Here is a 26,892-nt window from a genome sequence, read left to right on the forward strand (position 1 = left end):
ACAGCATCTCCCCTGTACGGCAGACAATCTGAAACTTTTCTACATCATCATATACCTCAGCCACATGCGGCTGGAATAATAACAATAATAAAACAATCACCACGCAGTTAATATCAATTTCAGCATCTGGCTGACACAACCACGCAGTTAAGTAGTAAACAAATAGAACAGTAATACGATGACTCGAAAACAACCCTACTCAACTACACTCGTAAAGCTCAAATCCGACAAACTCACCTCTTCTGCCGTCCAGGCAGGCATGGAGTAAAACATATCCAAACCATACCAAAGTCCATCAACGATAAGAATCCATACAAGATCTGTAAGTAAAACCAATACAAGACTAAGACATAGTCCGATAGAGAAAACTAAAATAACAACTCGTGGTCTGCAGAGTACTAGCACTACGTGCAGTGGGGACTAGCGACTGGAACTGCCTCCTGACAACATCAACCTGAAAATAACAACGGAGGCGGGGGTGAGTCCAACGCTCAACGGGTAACAACTGATATGCATAATAAAGTAAATAACAGACAACACTAATCATGCGTACAGTCTCCTGAATACAAGAAGAATAAATGCAACTAAAACAAAAATAGGACAAAACTGTACTAACCAGGACCAAGGTATAAAGGTAACAGGGTCGTCAAACCGAGGGTGTCATAATCCTGTACGCATGTCAATCATATGCATCCATATAAATGCAGCAAGTAAATGCAGCAAACACCAACAATAAATGCATCATGCATATGATGCCAATGACATGGTCGCCCCTGACGCCAATCAGCCATCTCACACACAATGGTGAGTCCGAGTGGGTAGAGCTGTGACAACCGTGCACTCTGACATCACTGTCCCTGATGAGTGACCGAGTGGACGGGATGCTGTCGGAGTACACACATACTCCTACCCCGAAATAATAAATGGGGGAGCGCAATGCTCTCATCTCCCGGTACACGATGACGGGGAGGAATCTCTGCCGGCTACCACGCTGAGTCACACTACCCATGAGCGGACCAACGGAGCCAAACAAAGTCCAACTGCCTGCCGGCTACAACGCTGCTACACTAAACCAACGGAGCCAAACAGAGCGGAACTGTCTGCCGGCTACCAACGGAGCCAAACAGCAGAACTGCCACACACCTGTCTGATATACCACTAACCCATGAGTGGTGGTGTGTACAGATACATGTAACTGGCGATGTGCTCAACAATAATGGAGCAGACAATCGCACAGCATGCAATCATGCAAGATGATGCATGACACTAAACATGGCAATATCACGAATAGCATAGCATGCTCCATACATAAATATAAAATGTGTACCACAAGACAATGTATCAAATGAAAGGTACACAAACAGATATGGTATCAAATAAACTCTAGGTCCTGAACATAATGTATCATATGGTTGGGTCACTACCTAAAGCATGTATAATCAGGTAAATAATAACATGCAGTGCATAATAAGTAAACAAGCAAACATGTAACAGATCATGTAGTGACCAACCGAAACAAATGGATAACACAATCATTGCTATATGTTAAACACATTATTATGCATATCAAAAGACATAAGTCAAAGTACCCGCCTCCAAATCGAAAAGATCAATCCGGTCCAACTCGGACGTCGAGATGCTCTTCTCGCGTCAAAACCCTGAGTCACCAATAAATAAATATTTTATTTAGCTACACTCCTATGAATAGCTAAATAAAAATCTCTTACCCTAAATTAAGGCAAAACCCTAATCAACAATCACATAAACCTAACCCAGAATCCAACTCATAGCTAGGAATAAACTACACTGTTCGGATCAAGAACAGAATATCCAAAACCAACAATAACCGGATTCAAGAACAAAATCTACTCATCTTACCTCAACCTCTCAGTCGTTCTTGCTACTGAAATCAAAGAGAGTAGCTAGATGGAGTGGTTGCCGGAACCAGGAACAACCCACAACACCTAAATTTCTAACTCCACCGAGCATCACAACCCACTGGAATCAATCAAATCAAGGAAAGAATCAAATAAGAACATGACTGGAAATCAAACAGATCTTCTACCTCCAAGACCACTGCTAGACGACTTCGTGCTCACGCCGTCAGCCAGGAAAGATGATCGGATAAAAATCGAAAAACCGGCAGAAGCAGAGGTGAGGCGGCACAGTGAAGCTAGCTAGGGCACAGCACAGAGGAACAACACGGTGACCGGCACTAGGGCTGAAGAGTGCAAAGCAGTGGCCGCCGGAGAGAGAGAGGACCATGACCGTCGGCTTCAAGCTAGGGCACAGCGGCGACAAAGCTGTGGCGACGACAGCGACTCTAGGGCTCGGATGCCGGCGGATCGAGGGTCGACGCCGCGTCGGCCAGATGAGAGGAATCGGGGCTCTCATCGCCGGCGGCAGAGGGGTGTGGGCGTGCGCGCGAGGTCGGGCGGCCTGGATTCGGGCGGAGAGGAGTCGGGAGGAAATGTGAGGGCTCGGGAAGAAGAATTGGGTTTGGCGTAGGGAAGAGGAGAAGAAGAAGAAGTGGAAGGAAGGAAGAAAACTGTCGTGGCCTGCGGTTAGGGTTTTCGGAGGAGGGCGACGAGCGCGCAAGAGCTTCGGCAGGGGAAGAGGGAAACGGCGACAAAGAGAAATCGGAGGAAAAGAAAAACAAATAAAGAAAATAAATAAAAGAAAAAGCAAACTTTTCGTCGCTTAAATAGGTAGCCTAAACAGGCTTTTCCGGGCCCCGCTTTTTTTATCCCCGTCAACTCGTCCGTACGAGCTCCGAAAAATTTCCAAAAATTCTGAAAAATTCCCCTTGTTATTTCCTCTATTTTCCGGTATTTTACATTCTCCCCTACTAATAAAATTTGATCCCCAAATTTCGTTATCTACCATGAGCAAGTACTAACAACAGATAAAGAGTATCATTGCTGAACAGTAAATTAAATCATACCTCAAGTGAAAATGATGGGGATATCGAGCTCGGATAATATCCTCGAGCTCCCAAGTAATCTCCTCGTCTGAATGATGCTGTCATCCGACTTTAACCAGCCGGATAGTCTTGTTCCGCAACTTACTCTCTTTCCGATCCAAAATCCGTACCGAAACCTCCTCATAAGTGACGTCAGGCTGAACGGAGACTGAAATATCTGTCAGCACATGTGTCGGGTCAGGTATATACCTCCTCAATACAAACACATAGAATACGTCATGCACGCCTGACAAGGACGGTGGTAGTGCCAGATAGTAAGCTACCACTCCAATCCTCTCCAAGATCTGGAAAGGTCCAACATATCGCAGAGCTAGCTTGCATCTGAGGTCAAATCTCTTCACCCCTTTCGTGGGTGAAACTCGCAAAAATACATGGTCGCCAATAGAGAACGCTAGGGGTCTGTGTCTCCGATCAGCATAACTCTTTTGGTGGTCCTGCGCCTCTGACATCCTCCGTCTGATAGTACGGACCAACTCTGCGTCATGCTGAGCTCTATGTGGTCCCAACAACTGGGCCTCCCCAACCTCATCCAGAGGGTGGGTGTCCGACAAGGCCTACCATACAACACTTCAACGGTGGCATTTGGATAGCCGAATGCAAACCGTTGTTGTAGGCGAACTCTACCAGTGACAAATAGTCCTCCCAACTGCCCCTAAAATCCAATACTCAAGACCTCAGCAAGTCCTCTAGAGTCTGAATGGTCCGCTCTAACGGTCCATCTGTCTGCGGATGAAAAGTTGTACTGAAACAGAGCTACGTGCCCAAGGCCTGCTGCAGACTCTGTCAAAAATGAGACGTGAACCGGGGGTCTCTATCCGAAATAATAGTCAACGGGACATCACGTGATCTGATGATCTCCCGACAAAACAGATCTACCAATCGATCCAGGAAATCAGTCTTCTGGATCGCTAACAAGTGTGCGAATTTGGTTAATCGATCAACGATTACCCAAATCACGTCACGGCCTCGTCGTGTCCTCGGCACACCCACCACAAAGTCCATAGTAATGTGTTCTCATTTCCACTCATGAATAGAAATCTGCTGAAGTAAGTGATAAACCCTAATTTTGTCGTGAAATGGGTATCAAAAGAATTAAGTATCCGAATCCATTCTACACTAATGTAGCATAGAGATAACTCGGGTCGTCTCCCAACGAATGTAGCCAATGCTTAATATTTTTAGGATTGAATTGTTATTTCTCTTGGGGTTTTTGGGTTTTATTGACTTCTTGGATTAAAGAATGAAATAGCAAGACAAGTATGAAACTAAATCTAACGCAATGGAAGAAATCCTATCTAACTATCTATTAATCATGAACCCACAACATATTGTCACATTATGCTATGAATTTCATCATTAACAGATCCAAACAAATTAGAAACTAAACAAGAGTAAAATAAGAACAAGACAAGAACAAAAGATCAATTCAATGGATCAAACCACCATTTGTCAGATGATAGAAGATCTATTCAGATTCATGCAACTGAGTAGATAAGAAACCAACAATACTAAACAAGAACAAAACCTAATCAGATTCAGCCAATTACTGAAACAAGAACTTGAATTCGGATGAACAGTAGATGTAATCGATTCAAGAACAACTTACCAAACACTTCAAATCTAGACGTAGAGATTCAACAAGCATACAACAGAATCAAAGAAAAGAAACAGATCTAAGAATTCAGCTAACTCAAGCAATGTAAATCTACAAAATTAAACGGCACAAATCATAAACTTGAACTAGAAATAGAGCAAAACAAAACTCAGTAATGGAGATTGGGGAAAGTGATGAACCAAAGTGAGCTGGGCATTCCCGAGTACTCACTGATCTTGACGAAGATTTCAAGATATTGCAGACGGGGAAGAATCGAAATAACGATCTCTGAAACTGGCAGATGCGGTTGGAAATGGTGTAGAAATCAGAGAAGAAAGCAGAGCAACACTCATGCCCCTTTAGATGGTTGCAGAGCTTCGAGGAAGAAGATCTTCGGTTGGAAGGAGGAATAGAATTCGGTTGAAACCACCAAATCGCTCCACTTCTCCGTTCTTCTTCTTCTCAGAATTGCAGCAGATCAGGGATGAATCAGATGATTGAAATGGCGTCGCCGACTTGAAGATGGGTGATGATCGGAGGAAGGGAAACGCCCTTGACCTCAGTAACTCGTCGGCGGTGGAATGGATCGGAGAAGATCGCCGGAGACTCACGCCTCGCCTGTTCTTGACGCGAGGACGTACTGTAGAAGTTGACGAAGGAAAAAGCACTGTAGCTTCTCCCTTTTAAACCAGATCTGAGATCTGAATGGACGGATGAGATTTCTCAGAGTATAATCCAACGGTGAGATTTGATCTAAATCTGATACAAAGGCTCAGATCTTCATCAATGGTTGTGATCTACTATTCTTTGGCTTGGATGGACCAGATCCTTGATAGATGACTTAGATCCGCTCCGATCTTGGATGGACGGTCCATATTGCTTCAGAACTTGATTTCTTCAATTAGCCCTAGATTTGAATCCAAACTTGGTCTGATCTGATCAAGTCCATGACCTTTTGATCCTACAAAACATATAACAAAATATTAGCATCAAATACCTCAAATATGATATAATTTGTAATTAAGTCCACAAATGAATGTAATTCATGAAATATGATATAAATGTGGAATTAACACATGAGAAGATCAAATGACATGCTTATATGAATCAAAATATCTATACAAAATGATGGTTATCAAATTCCCCCACACTTATTCTTGCACGTCCCGAGCAAGCAAACAAAGCAAAGAAACAACTAGAATTCATTTCCCTAACATTTTCCTAGCAATACCTAGAAGATGGTAAAAGGAATTTAACTAAGACCATCTAAAGACCACAAACAATCATGAATTCAATCCAAACAATAATCAGTAAGTATGGTAGTTTCAATCCAATTGAAAAATTAAGCAAATTGCAATCTCTCAAGGTATTCACCTATTCTAGCCCTCACACTCAAACATGCATATTAGTGGAGTTCAACTCAATGCAACTCACAACATTTCACTACCATAAGCTTGCTTATTTTCTAATTCTCCACCACCATAAAACATAGCATACATGAATCAAAAAGATTTATTGAAAATTGCAATAGAATTAAGAAAAACTAAGTGAAATGAATGTAATAGGCAAAAGAAAAGGAATCAATGAAGAATTGAGAGTATTGGACGAATAAACTTGATGAGTTGACCATTTTGATGTGTAAAGAGATTAATACCATTTGTTTTTATCAAAATTCAAAATACCAAGCTAACCTCCCCTTCAATTTGATGACAATCCAAAATTCTTGATACTCTTTCTTCACATTTGATACACTCTTTTGATGTGCCATTTTCCAATTATTTTCCACTTCACTGTTTTTTCCACTTCATTGCATCACTTGAAACTAAAACAATCTCAATTCAACTTATGAGGAAGAGTTCCCTCCCCCACACTTAGAGTGTTGGCCGTCTCAGACAATTCAAACACATATGTATCCAATGCAATGATATTCTTTTAGCCACTATATTTCCTTTCTGCAGAATTTCTTTTTACTTCCTTTCACTGTTTCTGATTTTTTATTTCAGATCCGAATTCATTATAAACAGGGTCCATTTGGTGGAATGGTTATTGCATGACTCTAATGATTCAAGTAATGTAAACTTCCTTTTTCTTTAATTGATTTCCCACCTTGCAATTTCTACCACAGATTGTTTCAAATCCAATCTACAAGAATTTTCCAGATTTCCAACTATTGAAACTTGAATACCATTTGTCAATGAGTAAACAAAAGATTAAACCAAACTCTTATTCAATTGAATAGCTATCCAATAACCTTGATACAATGTGCCCTCAACTTAATACTCAACCTTTGTGTTACTAAATTCAGCTTCAAAACCTCACTGATCAGATTCTTCATTCTGAATTCTGTTTTGTGATCATCAATCTAGAATTCAATACCAGCAAAATTCAGTTGCAATATGCATAGTTCCAACAACTCCAATCACAGCAGCAGTTTCAGAATTCGGTTGCTGGAATATGAATTAGAATTCAACAGGAAATTAAAGAATTGCAGCTCCAGAATTCCAGGAATCATTCTTCATATTAAGGCTCCAGATCAAAGAGCTTTGCTGCCCAACTTTCATCCTCTGATAACAGCACTGAATTCATATAAGAGATTCAACTTCAAATTTCCATGCATGACAGATAATTTAGTCCTCTGCAGAATTCAGAACAGCTTCACCTTCTTTGCACCAAATTAGAACTGGATTGAAAAGTTGGCACAAATCAGGGCTAGCAAAAAGAATCTAAGAAAGAAATGCATTTCAATAAATGCAGAATTACAGCAGCAATTTTTCAGTTCCTGGACTGAATTTCAGAATCCACTTCTGGAAAATCAAGTTAAGTTCTCTTCTCTTACCTAACACACTGCAAAAATCCTGCAGATAAGTTTTACAACAGAATTCTCTGTTAATCAGACTTCAGTAGGTAGGAGCTCATTGAACTGAGATACCTCAGGTTTCAATCTTGAAATCATAATGTTACTCATTAAAAACAGCATATAGAACTGGTACTAAACTTGTACTTATTGATACATGTACTCAAATCCAGCAAAAATTCAGTTCATTACAGCTTTTCCTGATAAACAAATGTATTGAGAAGTTGGCATAACTGCACTACTGCACATTGTATCAAATCCAGAAATGGCAAAGACCAAGAACCTAGGATTGTATTAGACTCCACACAATTCCATCTTGTGCCAAATAAAAATTGTTTCCTGATTAATGCAAGCTCTGAATTTATAGACATCTTCTTCTGCGCTTGACTGACATTCATACTTAACCTCTTCTCTTGCAATGGCACAAAATTTCAGCTCCATTTTGAGCTTTCTCATGCTGCAAACAGTCCAACACACAATCTGAATTCTTTAAGCTTGAATTTGATACACTTCCTTTGTACCATCTTAGTTCCTGAAATGTAGAAATTCCCTGAGTTGAGTATGGAACTGATTTCTAAATCTGACCTTTGATTTTGATCTTTAAGTGTGGGGATTTCTGCATTCCAAAACTCTAGAGACCAGCTTCAGGAACATAAATTCAAATGGTCAATTTCAGAGATAGCACTGAATTCTGGATATCTGGTGTCTTAGATTCCAGTTTCAGAGATAACACAAATCTGATTTGGCACTAATAGATTCTATCTTGACACGTTCTGTTAACGCAGCTTTGTTCTCTGGAAATCAGATTCAGTTTTGACAAGTATGCCATTCGGGAAATCAGAACTATGATTCAAGCTCAATGGAGTTCAAAGAACTCAATAACAATATCAGAAACACATCATCAGATTTTGATGTTATTGATACATTAGTTTCCTCTCATAAAATTTCAGCCAACTCAATTCAACACAAATCCAAAACTTATATTCCCTAAAATTCCACCATGCAGTGCACAAAACACTACAAAATTGCAAAAGAATTTGTTACACATCTGATGCATCAATTGTTGGTTTTCCTTCTGCCATTTTGAAAAATTGCATTCATATTAATACAGCAACCGACCAAAGCAATGTTCAATAATCCAACAGCATTTCAACTAAGTTTACATTTACTAATCAAAAATCTACAAACAGAATTCGTAGCAATCCAGCAGTTAGTTCTTATTGATATATTCATTGACCATTTCATTAGCCTACTAACTGATTCCTGGACTCATTGAAACTAATGATACTTTACTGATTTATGATGCAACCTCCGAACCTTTTCAGACTTCAATAGCACTATTCTGTTCAGTTTTTTTTTAAAAAAAAATGTCACCTTTCTTCTAAAAACTTGAAGTTTTCATTCATCTTGCATCAGCAATGACCCAAACAAAGTTTAACAGCAACAACCATAGCCCTTGCATCTTTAACAAAAAGAATTTAGCTCAAAGCATTTAAAACTGAAACATCAAGTGCAAATTTGCTTCTCTGCAGCTTCCACTTTTGCAGTTCTGTCCTTAGATATATATGTTCTGTGGACAACTTGGATAAAGAGGAATGCGACTCGTCAATGAGATAACAAAGGCTTTGCTTAAGTCTCTTACTAATATAGGAGCTGAATAAGAAGCTTGACAGTTAATTGATACCAAATTCCAAGTTCTTCACTGCTTATTCTTGTTCTGCAATTTGCAGCAATACTAGGAGCTGATTCAAATTCAAATAATCCTCTGAATTGAATTATGAAGCTGACATGGAACAAAAGACTTATTCCCAGGAATTCAAATACAAATCCAAGCAAACAAATCTCTCAAATTCTGTCAAGATCGAGAACTTGAAATTTTCTGAATTGAGGAATCCAGAATCTGCAGAAATTACATGTTTGCAAAATTTCTAAAATGCAGGAATTCCTTAGATTTGAATCTGTATCTGATTTCTAGCAATGCAGATCTTTAACAGAATTAATACAGCTCCAATCAATTACCCCTCATTTCTATCTTCCTCTACTTTTTTTCTTCCCTCCTGAACAGAAAATACATCTATTCACTGCCAGCATTCTTGAATTAAATTTTTCCCACATGAATTCAAACTTTGTCGAGTACTTTGAATTTAAATCAACTTACTGAACATGATGCATCTCTTTAAACCATAGAAGACTTAGGAAGGATCCACTTGGCAGTAGGAAAAAAATAATAATAAAAGCTTCACTTGATCCTTCATTAATTAAAGGTTTACAAGAGAACTTGGCACAAACTATCAATGATACATATTCTCATATTCTTCACTGCTACACAATCCAGCAGCCCTTTTCTTCAAGTCTCTATCAAACACTTATTACAAAATTCACCAATCTCAGAATTTCTAATCGATTTTGACCTCCATAAATTCCCAACACATAACATCCTCCACACTAAATCCTTTATCCATCTTGTAAATCCAACTCATCAAGAATTAAACCAAACTCTCATGGTGGAAATGTTGGTTGCTACTCGGAAAACCTATAGGTTCCACTGTACAAAAATTTTGTACAAAGGTCTGAACCTTTTCCTAGCTACCATGTGTTCTTTTAAATTAAATTTTGGATCGCCTGCGGAACTTAACACGTTTGATCCAAAACTTAATCTATTTGTTCTTTTAGGTTTTGACTTGGATCTCCTGCGGAACTTAACACGTTCGACCCAAGTCTCCTTAAGTTATTAATTCCATTAAATATTAATTTCCATAAAAGGTTCCCAGTACTGACGTGGCGAGGCACATGGCCTTCTTGGATATGGGAGCAACCACCACCGACTAGACAAAACCTTTAATAGAAAGCTAATATTTAATTTCCTAAAATAACTTTAGGTTAACCAAAGAGAACAATCAAATCACAAGGAAAAGAAAAAACAAAAGAACACAACTTCAAAAAACATATTCGAAATTCTAGAACGTAAGCCTCTTGTATTTGGTATTATTTCCATAAATAACTAGCATGATGCGGAAATAGAAATTACTAGTTATACCTTGTAGAAAAACCTCTTGATCTTCTACCGTATTCCTCTTCTAACCTCGGACGTTGTGTGGGCAACGATCTACCGAGATGAGAAACCACCAACCACCTTCTTCTCCTCCAAGCAAGGTTCGGCCACAAAGGAAAACTTCACCAAGGAGAAAAACCAAAATACTAACCAAGCTCCAAGAGATACTAGCTTTCTCTCCTTCTTCTTCTTCTTCTCCAAGTAGTATCCGGCCACCACAAGAGCTCCAAGGAAGGGAGAGAGGTTCGGCCACCACAAGAGGAAGAGAGGGAGAGGATGACCGGCCACACCAAGGAACAAGAGAGGGAGAGGAATAATAGATGTTGTGTCTCTTGAAGGCACCCTCACCCCTTCTTTTATATTCCTTGGCCTAGGCAAATTAGGAAATTTAATTACAATAAAATTTCCTTAATTTTCCTTGACATGAATTAATTGAGAAAAATAAAACAAAATTTCCCAATTAACTTGAGATGGCCGGCCACATCATTGGAAAACAAAAGAGGACAAGTTTTAATCAACAATTAAAACTTCCTAATTTGTTTTCGGAAATTTTAAAAAATAAAATTTCTCTTTAAAATCTCTTCATGGTTGATAAAAGGAAATTTCTATAATTTTAATTTTATCAACATGTGAATAATTTTTAAAGAAAAAATAAAACATCTCTCCAATCTACAAATAAGGAAAGAGATCTAATCTCTTTCTTTAATCTTTTGCAGATCTTTTACAAGAGAGATATTTTAATTTTAATTCTCTTTAAAATATATCTTCCACATAATAATAAAAATTAAAATTAAATTTCTTTTTAATTTTATTTGGCCGGCCCTACTAGCTTGGGTTCAAGCTAGGGCCAAATCATACCTAGGCCGGCCCTAGCTTGGTTCCCAAGCTAGCTTGGCGACCCCCTATTATAGGTATAGAAGGTGGGTATAGGTGGGTATAGAACTCTATAAATAAGAGGCTACGATAGGGACCGAGAGAAGGAATTGGTTTTGGTCTCCCGATAAAATTAAGCATCCCGTGTTCGCCCCGAACACACAACTTAATTTTATCAATGATAATTCATTCCACTAGAGAACTATCATTGAACTACCGCACCAATCCCAAATTACATTTTTGGGCTCCTTCTTATTATGAGTGTGTTAGTCTCCCTGTGTTTAAGATATCGAATGTCCACTAATTAAGTGAGTTCGACAACTCATTTAATTAATGTCTAAGTCCAAGAGTAGTACCACTCAACCTTATCGTCATGTCGGACTAAGTCCACCTGCAGGGTTTAACATGACAATCCTTATGAGCTCCTCTTGGGGACATTATCAACCTAGTATCTCTAGGACACAGTTTCCTTCAATAATCAACAACACACACTATAAGTGATATCATTTCCCAATTTATCGGGCTTATTGATTCATCGAACTAAATCTCACCCATTGATAAATTAAAGAAATAAATATCAAATATATGTGCTTGTTATTATATTAGGATTAAGAGCACACACTTCTATAATAACCGAGGTCTTTGTTCCTTTATAAAGTCAGTATAAAAGAAACGACCTCAAATGGTGCTACTCAATACACTCTGAGTGTACTAGTGTAATTATATAGTCAAGATAAACTAATACCTAATTACACTACGACCTTATAATGGTTTGTTCCTTTCCATTCTAGTCGTGAGCTACTGTTTATAATTTATAAGGTACTGATAACATCATCTTCTGTATGTGACACCACATACTATGTTATCTACAATATAAATTAAATGAACAACTACAAACAAATGTAGATAATTAGACCAAATGTGATTCTTTATTCATAATGAATGTTTACAAAGCTTAGGCTTTCAGTATACACTCCAACAGGAAAGTCAAATGTTGAGTGAGTTATTTCAACTAGAATTTGAGAAGGAAAAGAAATCAAAGAATAGGAAGGGAAATATCCTTCATCATATTCATGCACACTAATGTTATTGTGATTTTGAAAAGAGGCAAAGCAAGTTCTAGAGTTCAATTGTCATAAGTGCATGCCACACAAAAGAATAATTAAGTATAGGCTTTAAGTAGTTCTCTCTAGGTAATTTTTACAATCAAACTCAATTAATCAACATATAATCCATCACCACACTAACCAATAGCATGCAAGTAAAGTATTCAGTCATATCCATTGACCTAAACTTGATGGTCAAACTTAAAGAACTTTTACCATTTTAAAAGTATTACTAGAACAATTTCATGGAGAATTTTATTCCAAATGAGATGCTATGTATACTAAACAAAGTACAAGGTATTAAGCAAAATGCGAATGTAAAGTATGCAAAGCAAAAGAAACGTATAAAGCAAAAAGAAAAATAAGGAATGAACTCCCCTTTATTCCGGGCGGTTGCAAACGATTAAGAAGTAGTATCCACGTCGGTATTGGAATGGTTCTTCCCGGTGGTTGGAGTCGGTTAAGATGCAAAATCCACTTTGGAAGTGGAATAATTGTAGTTGCAGTCAAGTCCACTTCATCCAACATTTTTCCTTTGAAAATTCTTCCTGGAGGTCGGAGGCGGTTTAGATGGAGCAACCATTTTGGAAGCCTATGGCGACCTACAAAGCCAAAGGAAGACAACACCTCTTGCAAGCATGGGAAAATATTAGTTTCTACATTACATGGTTCAAAGAATATATCACATCCAAAAAAATCAATTAATGGTACCTTAATAAAATCTTCTAATGAATTACAAGAAATACTAACCTTGTCATGTTGAAAGGTACCTGGAGGTTCTGGAATGGTGACTGTGACCTCCTCATCATCAGATACTAGCTCAGATTCTAGCTCAGGTGGTGTATCTAAGGGAAGTGATTCTTGGGGCTCTGCTTCCACAGCATAAGTCCCTACACTCTCATCATCAACATCTAGTTCAGGTGATTCTTGGGGTATTGCTTCCACTATGCAATCCCCTACACTTTCCTCATCATCCACATCAGTACCTGCATCATCAACAACATCTACAAAAACAGTATCAGTAGAGTTAAAATTCCTTACAACTACAGAATCATAACAAGAAATACTAGAAGAGTCTTGTGGAGTATTGGAAACAATATCAGGTCTATCCAAAACACTACAATCCCTCTTCTCACTGAAGCATGGTGCTTGTTGCTGGCTAATGGATGATGCAAATTGGTCTACTTGTATCTGAAAGTTTTGTATCTCTGCAAATTGTTGCTTTTGATACTCTATCATTTGCTGCATAATCTCTTTAAGGTCCTGTGTTGAATTAGGAGAAGGAGCTTCATCTTGAAATGTTCCCCATGGAGTTGGATCACTCTGATGGACTGGATGTGGCCAAGTAGGTGAGTAATCTCCCTGAAATCCCTGTGGACTCTGATATGCTGGATATGGCTCAGCGAATTGTCCTTGTGTATCCTTATACCTGAAATGTGATTGATCCAACCAATTAGAATTATATGAATTTGGAAATAACCCATACTTATTTGGCTGCTCTATGGGTGGATAATATTGAGGTCCAGATTGATAGTACTGAATCTGAGGATAATAATACTGAGGCTCAGGATGATAGTATTGAGGTTGATTAGGCTGATAATACCGACTCTCCATCTCACCTCCAAAATGCTGATAATATGGATCCATGGTCAAAGAAATTTCCTGCTCTTACACTGAAACACTAGCAAATAAAATCAGGAGACACAGGAACATATAAGATCAAACACATGGATATATGAACATGAAAGCAATTGAAACAATTTTTCAAATTTTTATATAAAAAGAAAAAGAAACAATCCTAAGGTATCAAACACCGCTACACTCCCCGGCAACGGCGCCAATTTTGATAAACCCTAATTTGTCGTGAAATGGGTATCAAAAGAATTAAGTATCCGAATCCATTCTACACTAATGTAGCATAGAGATAACTCGGGTCGTCTCCCAACGAATGTAGCCAATGCTTAATATTTTTAGGATTTTATTGTTATTTCTCTTGGGGTTTTTGGGTTTTATTGACTTCTTGGATTAAAGAATGAAATAGCAAGACAAGTATGAAACTAAATCTAACGCAATGGAAGAAATCCTATCTAACTATCTATTAATCATGAACCCACAACATATTGTCACATTATGCTATGAATTTCATCATTAACAGATCCAAACAAATTAGAAACTAAACAAGAGTAAAATAAGAACAAGACAAGAACAAAAGATCAATTCAATGGATCAAACCACCATTTGTCAGATGATAGAAGATCTATTCAAATTCATGCAACTGAGCAGATAAGAAACCAACAATACTAAACAAGAACAAAACCTAATCAGATTCAGCCAATTACTGAAACAAGAACTTGAATTCGGATGAACAGTAGATGTAATCGATTCAAGAACAACTTACCAAACACTTCAAATCTAGACGCAGAGATTCAACAAGCATACAACAGAATCAAAGAAAAGAAACAGATCTAAGAATTTAGCTAACTCAAGCAATGTAAATCTACAAAATTAAACGGCACAAATCATAAACTTGAACTAGAAATAGAGCAAAACAAAACTCAGTAATGGAGATTGGGGAAAGTGATGAACCAAAGTGAGCTGGGCATTCCCGAGTACTCACTGATCTTGACGAAGATGTCAAGATATTGCAGACGGGGAAGAATCGAAATAACGATCTCTGAAACTGGCAGATGCGGTTGGAAATGGTGTAGAAATCAGAGAAGAAAGCAGAGCAACACTCATGCCCCTTTAGATGGTTGCAGAGCTTCGAGGAAGAAGATCTTCGGTTGGAAGGAGGAATAGAATTCGGTTGAAACCACCAAATCGCTCCACTTCTCCGTTCTTCTTCTTCTTCTCAGAATTGCAGCAGATCAGGGATGAATCAGATGATTGAAATGGCGTCGCCGACTTGAAGATGGGTGATGATCGGAGGAAGGGAAACGCCCTTGACCTCAGTAACTCGTCGGCGGTGGAATGGATCAGAGAAGATCGCCGGAGACTCACGCCTCGCCTGTTCTTGATGCGAGGACGTACTGTAGAAGTTGACGAAGGAAAAAGCACTGTAGCTTCTCCCTTTTAAACCAGATCTGAGATCTGAATGGACGGATGAGATTTCTCAGAGTATAATCCAACGGTGAGATTTGATCTAAATCTGATACAAAGGCTCAGATCTTCATCAATGGTTGTGATCTACTATTCTTTGGCTTGGATGGACCAGATCCTTGATAGATGACTTAGATCCGCTCCGATCTTGGATGGACGGTCCATATTGCTTCAGAACTTGATTTCTTCAATTAGCCCTAGATTTGAATCCAAACTTGGTCTGATCTGATCAAGTCCATGACCTTTTGATCCTACAAAACATATAACAAAATATTAGCATCAAATACCTCAAATATGATATAATTTGTAATTAAGTCCACAAATGAATGTAATTCATGAAATATGATATAAATGTGGAATTAACACATGAGAAGATCAAATGACATGCTTATATGAATCAAAATATCTATACAAAATGATGGTTATCAGTAAGCCGGCAGGTCTCTGATGCTCGGCCTTCACTTGCTGACAGACAAGACATCTAGCTACAAAATTCGCGATGTTTTCCTTCATGTCGTTCCACCAATAGAAACACCTCAAATCTTGGTACACACGGGTACCGCCTGGGTGGATAGTAAATCATGAGCGATGAGCCTCCGAAAGTAACTCCTATAAGACCGGATGAGACTGAAGTACGCACAATCTGCCTCGGAAGTATATAATACCTTCCTTGTCTCGTATAAACTTGGTCTGCTGCCCGGAAGCTATCTGACTGCCAATAAACTGCAAATGTTGATCACTGGCCTGGGCCTCTCGTATCCTCGTCCTGATCGACGACTGAGCAACCATGGTAACAAGAATACCCTGCTCTATCTGTCCCTGCTCCTCAAGGTCTAACTCAGAGAAACCTTGAACCAAGTCTGTAACTGAAACTCGGTGGCAAGCCAAAGTCGCTCTGGACTTCCTACTGAGCGCATCGGCAACCACATTAGCTCTTCCCGGGTGATAGCTAATGGTACAATCATAATCCTTCAGAAATTCCATCCATCTCCTCTATCGGAGGTTAAGTTCCTTCTAAGTAAACAGATATTTGAGACTCTTATGGTCAGTGAGAATCTCAAATGTAACGCCATATAAATAATGTCGTCAAATCTTCATGGCAAAAATAATGGCGACTAGCTCCAGATCATGTACAGGGTAGTTCTTCTCATGCTCCTTCAACCGACGAGAAGCATAGGAGACTACTATATCGTGTTGCATCAGAATAGCGCTCAAACCCTGAATAGATTCGTCGGTGTAGAGGACATATCCATCCTCTCCCAAAGGTAAAACCAAAATCGGAGCTGACACTAGTCTCCGCTTCAGCTCCTAGAAGCTGGTCTTGTCATCCTCATTGCAAGTGAACTTCACGCCTTTCCTGGTCAGGCGTGTATGTAGCATAGTAATCCGTGATAAACCCTCAACGTATCTCCAGAAATATCGAGCCAAACAAAGGAAGTTGCGAGCCTCTTCCATAGACTCCATCTACTTCCTAAAACTTTTCTACATCATCATATACCTCAGCCACATGCGGCTGGAATAATAACAATAATAAAACTATCACCACGCAGTTAATATCAGTTTCAGCCTCTGACTGACACAACCACGCAATTAAGTAGTAAACAAATAAAACAGTAATACGATGACTCGAAAATAACCCTACTCAACTACACTCGTAAAGCTCAAATCCGACAAACTCACCTCTTCTGCCGTCCAGGCAGGTATGGAGTAAAACATATCCAAACCATACCAAAGTCCATCAACGATAAGAATCCATACAAGATCCATAAGTAAAACCAATACAAGACTAAGACATAGTCCGATAGAGAAAACTAAAGTAACAACTCGTGGTCTACAGAGGACTAGCACTACGTGCAGTGGGGACTAGCGACTGAAACTGCCTCCTGACAACATCAACCTGAAAATAAAAACGGAGGCGGGGGTGAGTCCAACGCTCAGTGGTTAACAACTGATATGCATAATAAAGTAAATAACAGACAACACTAATCATGCGTACAGTCTCATGAATACGAGAAGAATAAATGCAACTGAAACAAAAACAGGAGAAAACTGTACTAACCAGGACCAAGGTATAAAGGTAACAGGGTCGTCAAACCGAGGATGTCATAATCCTGTATGCATGTCAATCATATGCATCCATATAAATGCAGCAAGTAAATGCAACAAACACAAACAATAAATGCATCATGCATATGATGCCAATGACATGGTCACCCCTGACGCCAGTCAGCCATCTCACACACAATGGTGAGTCCGAGTGGGTAGAGCTGTGACAACCGTGCACTCTGACATCACTGCCCCTGATGAGTGACCGAGTGGACGGGATGCTGTCGGAGTACACACATACTCCTACCACGAAATAATAAATGGGGGAGCGCAATGCTCTCATCTCCCGGTACACTATGACGGGGAGGAATCTCTGGCGGCTACCACGCTGAGTCACACTACCCATGAGCGGACCAACGGAGCCAAACAAAGTCCAACTGCCTACCGGCTACAACGCTGCTACACTAAACCAACGGAGCCAAACAGCAGAACTGTCACACACCTGTCTGATATACCACTAACCCATGAGTGGTGGTGTGTACAGATACATGTAACTGGCGATGTGCTCAACAATAATGTTGCAGACAATCACACAGCATGCAATCATGCAAGATGATGCATGACACTAAACATAGCAATATCACGAATAGCATAGCATGCTCCATACATAAATATAAAATGTGTACCACAAGACAATGTATCAAATGAAAGGTACACAAACAGATAGGGTATCAAATAAACCCTAGGTCCTGAACATAATGTATCATATGGTTGGGTCACTACCTAAAGCATGTATAATCAGGTAAATAATAACATGTAGTGCATAATAAGTAAACAAGCAAACATGTAACAGATCATGTAGTGACCAACCGAAACAAATGGATAACACAATCATTGCTATATGTTAAACACATTATTATGCATATCAAAAGACATAAGTCAAAGTACCCACCCCCAAATCGAAAAGATCAATCCGGTCCACCTCGGACGTCGAGATGCTCTTCTCGCGTCAAAATCCTGAGTCACCAATAAATAAATATTTTATTTAGCTACACTCCTATAAATAACTAAATAAAAATCTCTTACCCTAAATTAGGGCAAAACCCTAATCAACAATCACATAAACCTAACCCAGAATCCAACTCATAGCTAGGAATAAACTACACTGTTCGGATCAAGAACAGAATATCCAAAACCAACAATAACCGGATTCAAGAACAAAATCTACTCATCTTACCTCAACCTCTCAGTCGTTCTTGCTACTGAAATCAAAGAGAGTAGCTAGATGGAGTGGCTGCCGGAACCAAGAACAGCCCACAACACCTAAATTTCTAACTCCACCGAGCATCACAACCCACTGGAATCAATAAAATCAAGGAAAGAATCAAATAAGAAGATGACTGGAAATCAAACAGATCTTCTACCTCCAAGATCACTGCTAGATGCCTTCGTGCTCACGCCGTCAGCCAGGGAAGATGATCGGATAATAATCAGAAAACCGACAGAAGCAGAGGTGAGGCGGCACAGTGAAGCTAACTAGGGAACAGCACAGAGGAACAACACGGTGACCGGCACTAGGGCTGAAGAGTGCAAAGCAGTGGCCGCCGGAGAAAGAGAGGACCATGACCGTCGGCTTCAAGCTAGGGCACAGCGGCGACAATGCTGTGGCGACGACAGCGACTTTAAGGCTCGGATGCCGGCGAATCGAGGGTCGACGTCGCGTCGGCCAGATGAGAGGAATAGGGGCTCTCGTCGCCGGCGGCAGAGGGGTGAGGGCGTGCGCGCGAGGTCGAGCGGCCTGGTTTCGGGCGGAGAGGAGTCAGGAGGAAATGTGAGGGCTCGGGAAGAAGAATTGGGTTTGGCGTAGGGCAGAGGAGAAGAAGAAGAAGTGGAAGGAAGGAAGAAAACTGTCGTGGCCGGTGGTTAGGGTTTTCGGAGGAGGGCGTCGGGCGCGCAAGAGCTTCGGCAGGGGAAGAGGGAAACGGCGACAAAGAGAAACCGGAGGAAAAGAAAAACAAATAAAGAAAAGAAATAAAAGAAAAAGCAAACTTTTCGTCGCTTAAATGGGTAGCCTAAACAGGCTTTTTCGGGCCCCGTTTTTTTTATCCCCGTCAACTCGTCCGTACGAACTCCGAAAAATTTCCAAAAATTCCGAAAAATTCCCCTTGTTATTTCCTCTATTTTCCGATATTTTACATTCTCCCCCACTAATAAAAATTTAGTCCCCAAATTTTGTTATCTACCATGAGCAAGTACTAACAACAGATAAAGAATATCATTGATGAACGGTAAATTAAATCATACCTCAAGTGAAAATGATGGGGATATCGAGCTCGGATAATATTCTCGAGCTCCCAAGTAACCTCCTCGTCTGAATGATGCTGCTATCCGACTTTAACCAGTCGGATAGTCTTGTTCCGCAACTTACACTCTTTCCGATCCAAAATCCGTTCCGAAACCTCCTCATAAGTGACGTCAGGCTGAACGGGAACTGAAATATCTGTCAGCACATGTGTCAGGTCGGGTATATACCTCCTCAGTACAAACACATGGAATACATCATGCACGCCTGACAGGGACGGTGGTAGTGCCAGATAGTAAGCTACCACTCCAATCCTCTCCAAGATCTGGAAAGGTCCAACATATCGCAGAGCTAGCTTGCATTTGAGGTCAAATCTCTTCACCCCTTTCGTGGGTGAAACTCGCAGAAATACATGGTCGCCAATAGAGAATGCTAGGGGTCTGTGTCTCCGATCAGCATAACTCTTTTGGTGGTCCTGCGCCTCTGACATCCTCCGTCTGATAGTACGGACCAACTCTGCATCATGCTGAGCTCTATGTGGTCCCAACAACTGGGCCTCCCCAACCTCATCCAGAGGGTGGGTGTCCGACAAGGCCTACCATACAACACTTCAACGGTGGCATTTGGATAGCCGAATGCAAACCGTTGTTGTAGGCGAACTCTACCAGTGACAAATAGTCCTCCCAACTGCCCCTAAAATTCAATACTCAAGACCTCAACAAGTTCTCTAGAGTCTTAATGGTCCGCTCTAACGGTCCATCTATCTGCGGATGGAAAGTTGTACTGAAACAGAGCTGCGTGCACAAGGCCTGCTGCAGACTCTGTCAAAAACGAGACGTGAACCGGGGGTCTCTATCCGAAATAATAGTCAACGGGACATCACGTGATCTGATGATCTCCCAACAAAACAGATCTACCTATCGATCCAGGAAATCAGTCTTTCGGATCGCTAACGAGTGCGCGAATTTGGTTAATCGATCAACGATTACCCAAATCACGTCACGGCCTCGTCGTGTCCTCGGCACACCCACCACAAAGTCCATAGTAATGTGTTCTCATTTCCACTCATGAATAGAAATCTGCTGAAGTAAGCCGGCAGGTCTCTGATGCTCGGCCTTCACTTGCTGACAGACAAGACATCTAGCTACAAAATCCGCGATGTTTTCCTTCATGTCGTTCCACCAATAGAAACACCTCAAATCTTGGTACACACGGGTACCGCCTGGGTGGATAGCAAATCATGAGCGATGAGCCTCCAAAAGTAACTCCTATAAGACCGGATGAGACTGAAGTACGCACAATCTACCTCGGAAGTATATAATACCCTCCTCATCTCGTGTAAACTTGGTCTGCTGCCCGGAAGCTATCTGACTGCCAATAAACTGCAAATATTGATCACTGGCCTGGGCCTCTCGTATCCTCGTCCTAATCGACGACTGAGCAACCATGGTAACAAGAATACCCTGCTCTATCTGTCCCTGCTCCTCAAGGTCTAACTCAGAGAAACCTTGAACCAAGTCTGTAACTGAAACTCGGTGGCAAGCCAAAGTCGCTCTGGACTTCCTGCTGAGCGCATCGGCAACCACGTTAGCTCTTCCCGGGTGATAGCTAATGGTACAATCATAATCCTTCAGAAATTCCATCCATCTCCTCTATCGGAGGTTAAGTTCCTTCTAAGTAAACAGATATTTGAGACTCTTATGGTCAGTGAGAATCTCAAATGTAACGCCATATAAATAATGTCGTCAAATCTTCATGGCAAAAATAATGGCGACTAGCTCCAGATCATGTACAGGGTAGTTCTTCTCATACTCCTTCAACCGACGAGAAGCATAAGAGACTACCATATCGTGTTGCATCAGAATAGCGCTCAAACCCTGAATAGATGCGTCGGTGTAGAGGACATATCCGTCCTCTCCCAAAGGTAAAACCAAAATCGGAGCTGACACTAGTCTCCGCTTCAGCTCCTAGAAGCTGGTCTTGCCATCCTCAGTGCAAGTGAACTTCACGCCTTTCCTGGTCAGGCGTGTATGTAGCATAGTAATCCGTGATAAACCCTCAACGTATCTCCAGAAATATCGAGCCAAACAAAGGAAGTTGCGAGCCTCTTCCATAGACTCCATCTACTTCCTGAAACTTTTCTACATCATCATATACCTCAGCCACATGCGGCTGGAATAATAACAATAATAAAACTATCACCACGCAGTTAATATCAATTTCAGCCTCTGACTGACACAACCACGCAATTAAGTAGTAAACAAATAAAACAGTAATACGATGACTCGAAAATAACCCTACTCAACTACACTCGTAAAGCTCAAATCCGACAAACTCACCTCTTCTGCCGTCCAGGCAGGTATGGAGTAAAACATATCCAAACCATACCAAAGTCCATCAACGATAAGAATCCATACAAGATCCATAAGTAAAACCAATACAAGACTAAGACATAATCCGATAGAGAAAACTAAAGTAACAACTCGTGGTCTGCAGAGGACTAGCACTACGTGCAGTGGGGACTAGCGACTGAAACTGCCTCCTGACAACATCAACCTGAAAATAACAACGGAGGCGGGGGTGAGTCCAACGCTCAGTGGTTAACAACTGATATGCATAATAAAGTAAATAACAGACAACAATAATCATGCGTACAGTCTCATGAATACGAGAAGAATAAATGCAACTGAAACAAAAATAGGAGAAAACTGTACTAACCAAGACCAAGGTATAAAGGTAACAGGGTCGTCAAACCGAGGGTGTCATAATCCTGTATGCATGTCAATCATATGCATCCATATAAATGCAGCAAGTAAATGCAACAAACACAAACAATAAATGCATCATGCATATGATGCCAATGACATGGTCACCCCTGACGTCAGTCAGCCATCTCACACACAATGGTGAGTCCGAGTGGGTAGAGCTGTGACAACCGTGCACTCTGACATCACTGCCCCTGATGAGTGACCGAGTGGACGGGATGCTGTCGGAGTACACACATACTCCTACCCCGAAATAATAAATGGGGGAGCGCAATGCTCTCATCTCCCGGTACACTATGACGGGGAGGAATCTCTGCCGGCTACCACGCTGAGTCACACTACCCATAAGCGGACCAACGGAGCCAAACAAAGTCCAACTGCCTACCGGCTACAACGCTGCTACACTAAACCAACGGAGCCAAACAGAGCGGAACTGTCTGCCGGCTACCACGCTGAGTCACCAGACCAACGGAGCCAAACAGCAGAACTGTCACACACCTGTCTGATATACCACTAACCCATGAGTGGTGGTGTGTACAGATACATGTAACTGGCGATGTGCTCAACAATAATGTTGCAGACAATCACACAGCATGCAATCATGCAAGATGATGCATGACACTAAACATAGCAATATCACGAATAGCATAGCATGCTCCATACATAAATATAAAATGTGTACCACAAGACAATGTATCAAATGAAAGGTACACAAACAGATAGGGTATCAAATAAACCCTAGGTCCTGAACATAATGTATCATATGGTTGGGTCACTACCTAAAGCATGTATAATCAGGTAAATAATAACATGCAGTGCATAATAAGTAAACAAGCAAACATGTAACAGATCATGTAGTGACCAACCGAAACAAATGGATAACACAATCATTGCTATATGTTAAACACATTATTATGCATATCAAAAGACATAAGTCAAAGTACCCGCCTCCAAATCGAAAAGATCAATCCGGTCCACCTCGGACGTCGAGATGCTCTTCTCGCGTCAAAACCCTGAGTCACCAATAAATAAATATTTTATTTAGCTACACTCCTATAAATAACTAAATAAAAATCTCTTACCCTAAATTAGGGCAAAACCCTAATCAACAATCACCTAAACCTAACCCAGAATCCAACTCATAGCTAGGAATAAACTACACTGTTCGGATCAAGAACAGAATATCCAAAACCAACAATAACCGGATTCAAGAACAAAATCTTCTCATCTTACCTCAACCTCTCAGTCGTTCTTGCTACTGAAATCAAAGAGAGTAGCTAGATGGAGTGGCTGTCGGAACCAGGAACAGCCCACAACACCTAAATTTCTAACTCCACCGAGCATCACAACCCACTGGAATCAATCAAATCAAGGAAAGAATCAAATAAGAAGATGACTGGAAATCAAACAGATCTTCTACCTCCAAGATCACTGCTAGATGCCTTCGTGCTCACGCCGTCAGCCAGGGAAGATGATCGGATAATAATCAGAAAACCGACAGTAGCAGAGGTGAGGCGGCACAGTGAAGCTAACTAGGGAACAGCACAGAGGAACAACACGGTGACCAGCACTAGGGCTGAAGAGTGCAAAGCAGTGGCCGCCGGAGAGAGAGAGGACCATGACCGTCGGCTTCAAGCTAGGGCACAGCGGCGACAATGCTGTGGCAACGACAGCGACTCTAAGGCTCGGATGCCGGTGGATCGAGGGTCGACGCCGCGTCGGCCAGATGAGAGGAATCGGTGCTCTCGTCGTTTCGGGCGGAGAGGAGTCAGGAGGAAATGTGAGGGCTCGGGAAGAAGAATTGGGTTTGGCGTAGGGCAGAGGAGAAGAAGAAGAAGTGGAAGGAAGGAAGAAAACTGTCGTGGCCGGTGCTTAGGGTTTTCGGAGGAGGGCGTCGGGCGCGCAAGAGCTTCGGCAGGGGAAGAGGGAAACGGCGACAAAGAGAAACCGGAGGAAAAGAAAAACAAATAAAGAAAAGAAATAAAAGAAAAAAGCAAACTTTTCGTCGCTTAAATGGGTAGCCTAAACAGGCTTTTTCGGGCCCCATTTTTTTTATCCCCGTCAACTCGTCCGTACGAGCTCCGAAAAATTTCCAAAAATTCCGAAAAATTCCCCTTGTTATTTCCTATATTTTCCGGTATTTTACATTCTCCCCCACTAATAAAAATTTAGTCCCCAAATTTTGTTATCTACCATGAGCAAGTACTAACAACAGATAAAGAGTATCATTGCTGAACGGTAAATTAAATCATACCTCAAGTGAAAATGATGGGGATATCGAGCTCGGATAATATTCTCGAGCTCCCAAGTAACCTCCTCGTCTGAATGATGCTGCCATCCGACTTTAACCAGTCGGATAGTCTTGTTCCGTAACTTACACTCTTTCCGATCCAAAATCCGTACCGAAACCTCCTCATAAGTGACGTCAGGCTGAACGGGAACTGAAATATCTGTCAGCACATGTGTCGGGTCAGGTATATACCTCCTCAGCACAAACACATGGAATACATCATGCACGCCTGACAGGGACGGTGGTAGTGTCAGATAGTAAGCTACCACTCCAATCCTCTCCAAGATCTGGAAAGGTCCAACATATCGCAGAGCTAGCTTGCATCTGAGGTCAAATCTCTTCACCCCTTTCGTGGGTGAAACTCGCAGAAATAAATGGTCGCCAATAGAGAACGCTAGGGGTCTATGTCTCTGACCAGCATAACTCTTTTGGCAGTCCTGCGCCTCTGACATCCTCCGTCTGATAGTACGGACCAACTCTGCGTCATGCTGAGCTCTATGTGGTCCCAACAACTGGGCCTCCCCAACCTCATCCAGAGGGTGGGTGTCCGACAAGGCCTACCATACAACACTTCAACGGTGGCATTTGGATAGCCGAATGCAAACCGTTGTTGTAGGCGAACTCTACCAGTGACAAATAGTCCTCCCAACTGCCCCTAAAATTCAATACTCAAGACCTCAACAAGTTCTCTAGAGTCTTAATGGTCCGCTCTAACGGTCCATCTATCTGCGGATGGAAAGTTGTACTGAAACATAGCTGCGTGCACAAGGCCTGCTGCAGACTCTGTCAAAAACGAGACGTGAACCGGGGGTCTCTATCCGAAATAATAGTCAACGGGACATCACGTGATCTGATGATCTCCCAACAAAACAGATCTACCTATCGATCCAGGAAATCAGTCTTTCGGATCGCTAACGAGTGCGCGAATTTGGTTAATCGATCAACGATTACCCAAATCGCGTCACGGCCTTGTCGTGTCCTCGGCAAACCCACCACAAAGTCCATAGTAATGTGTTCTCATTTCCACTCATGAATAGAAATCTGCTGAAGTAAGCCAGTAGGTCTCTGATGCTCGGCCTTCACTTGCTGACAGACAAGACATCTAGCTACAAAATCCGCGATGTTTTCCTTCATGTCGTTCCACCAATAGAAACACCTCAAATCTTGGTACACACGGGTACCGCCTGGGTGGACAGCAAATCATAAGCGATGAGCCTCCGAAAGTAACTCCTATAAGACCGGATGAGACTGAAGTACGCACAATCTGCCTCGGAAGTATATAATACCCTCCTCGTCTCGTGTAAACTCGGTCTGCTGCCCGGAAGCTATCTGACTGCCAATAAACTGCAAATGCTGATCACTGGCCTGGGCCTCTCGTATCCTCGTCCTGATCGACGACTGAGCAACCATGGTAACAAGAATACCCTGCTCTGTCTGTCCCTGCTCCTCAAGGTCTAACTCAGAGAAACCCTGAACCAAGTCTATAACTGAAACTCTGTGGCAAGCCAAAGTCGCTTTGGACTTCTTGCTGAACGCATCGACAACCACATTAGCTCTTCCCGGGTGATAGCTAATGGTACAATCATAATCCTTCAGAAATTCCATCCATCTCCTCTGTCGGAGGTTAAGTTCCTTCTAAGTAAACAGATATTTAAGACTCTTATGGTCAGTGAGAATCTCAAATGTAACTCCATATAAATAATGCCGTCAAATCTTCATGGCAAAAATAATGGCGACTAGCTCTAGATCATGTACAGGGTAGTTCTTCTCATGCTCCTTCAACCGACGAGAAGCATAGGAGACTACCATATCGTGTTGCATCAGAATAGCGCTCAAACCCTGAATAGATGCGTCGGTGTAGAGGACATATCCGTCCTCTCCCAAAGGTAAAACCAAAATCGGAGCTGACACTAGTCTCCGCTTCAGCT

This window comes from Zingiber officinale, chromosome 8B, assembly GCF_018446385.1.
Source record: "Zingiber officinale cultivar Zhangliang chromosome 8B, Zo_v1.1, whole genome shotgun sequence".
Lineage (NCBI taxonomy): Eukaryota > Viridiplantae > Streptophyta > Magnoliopsida > Zingiberales > Zingiberaceae > Zingiber > Zingiber officinale.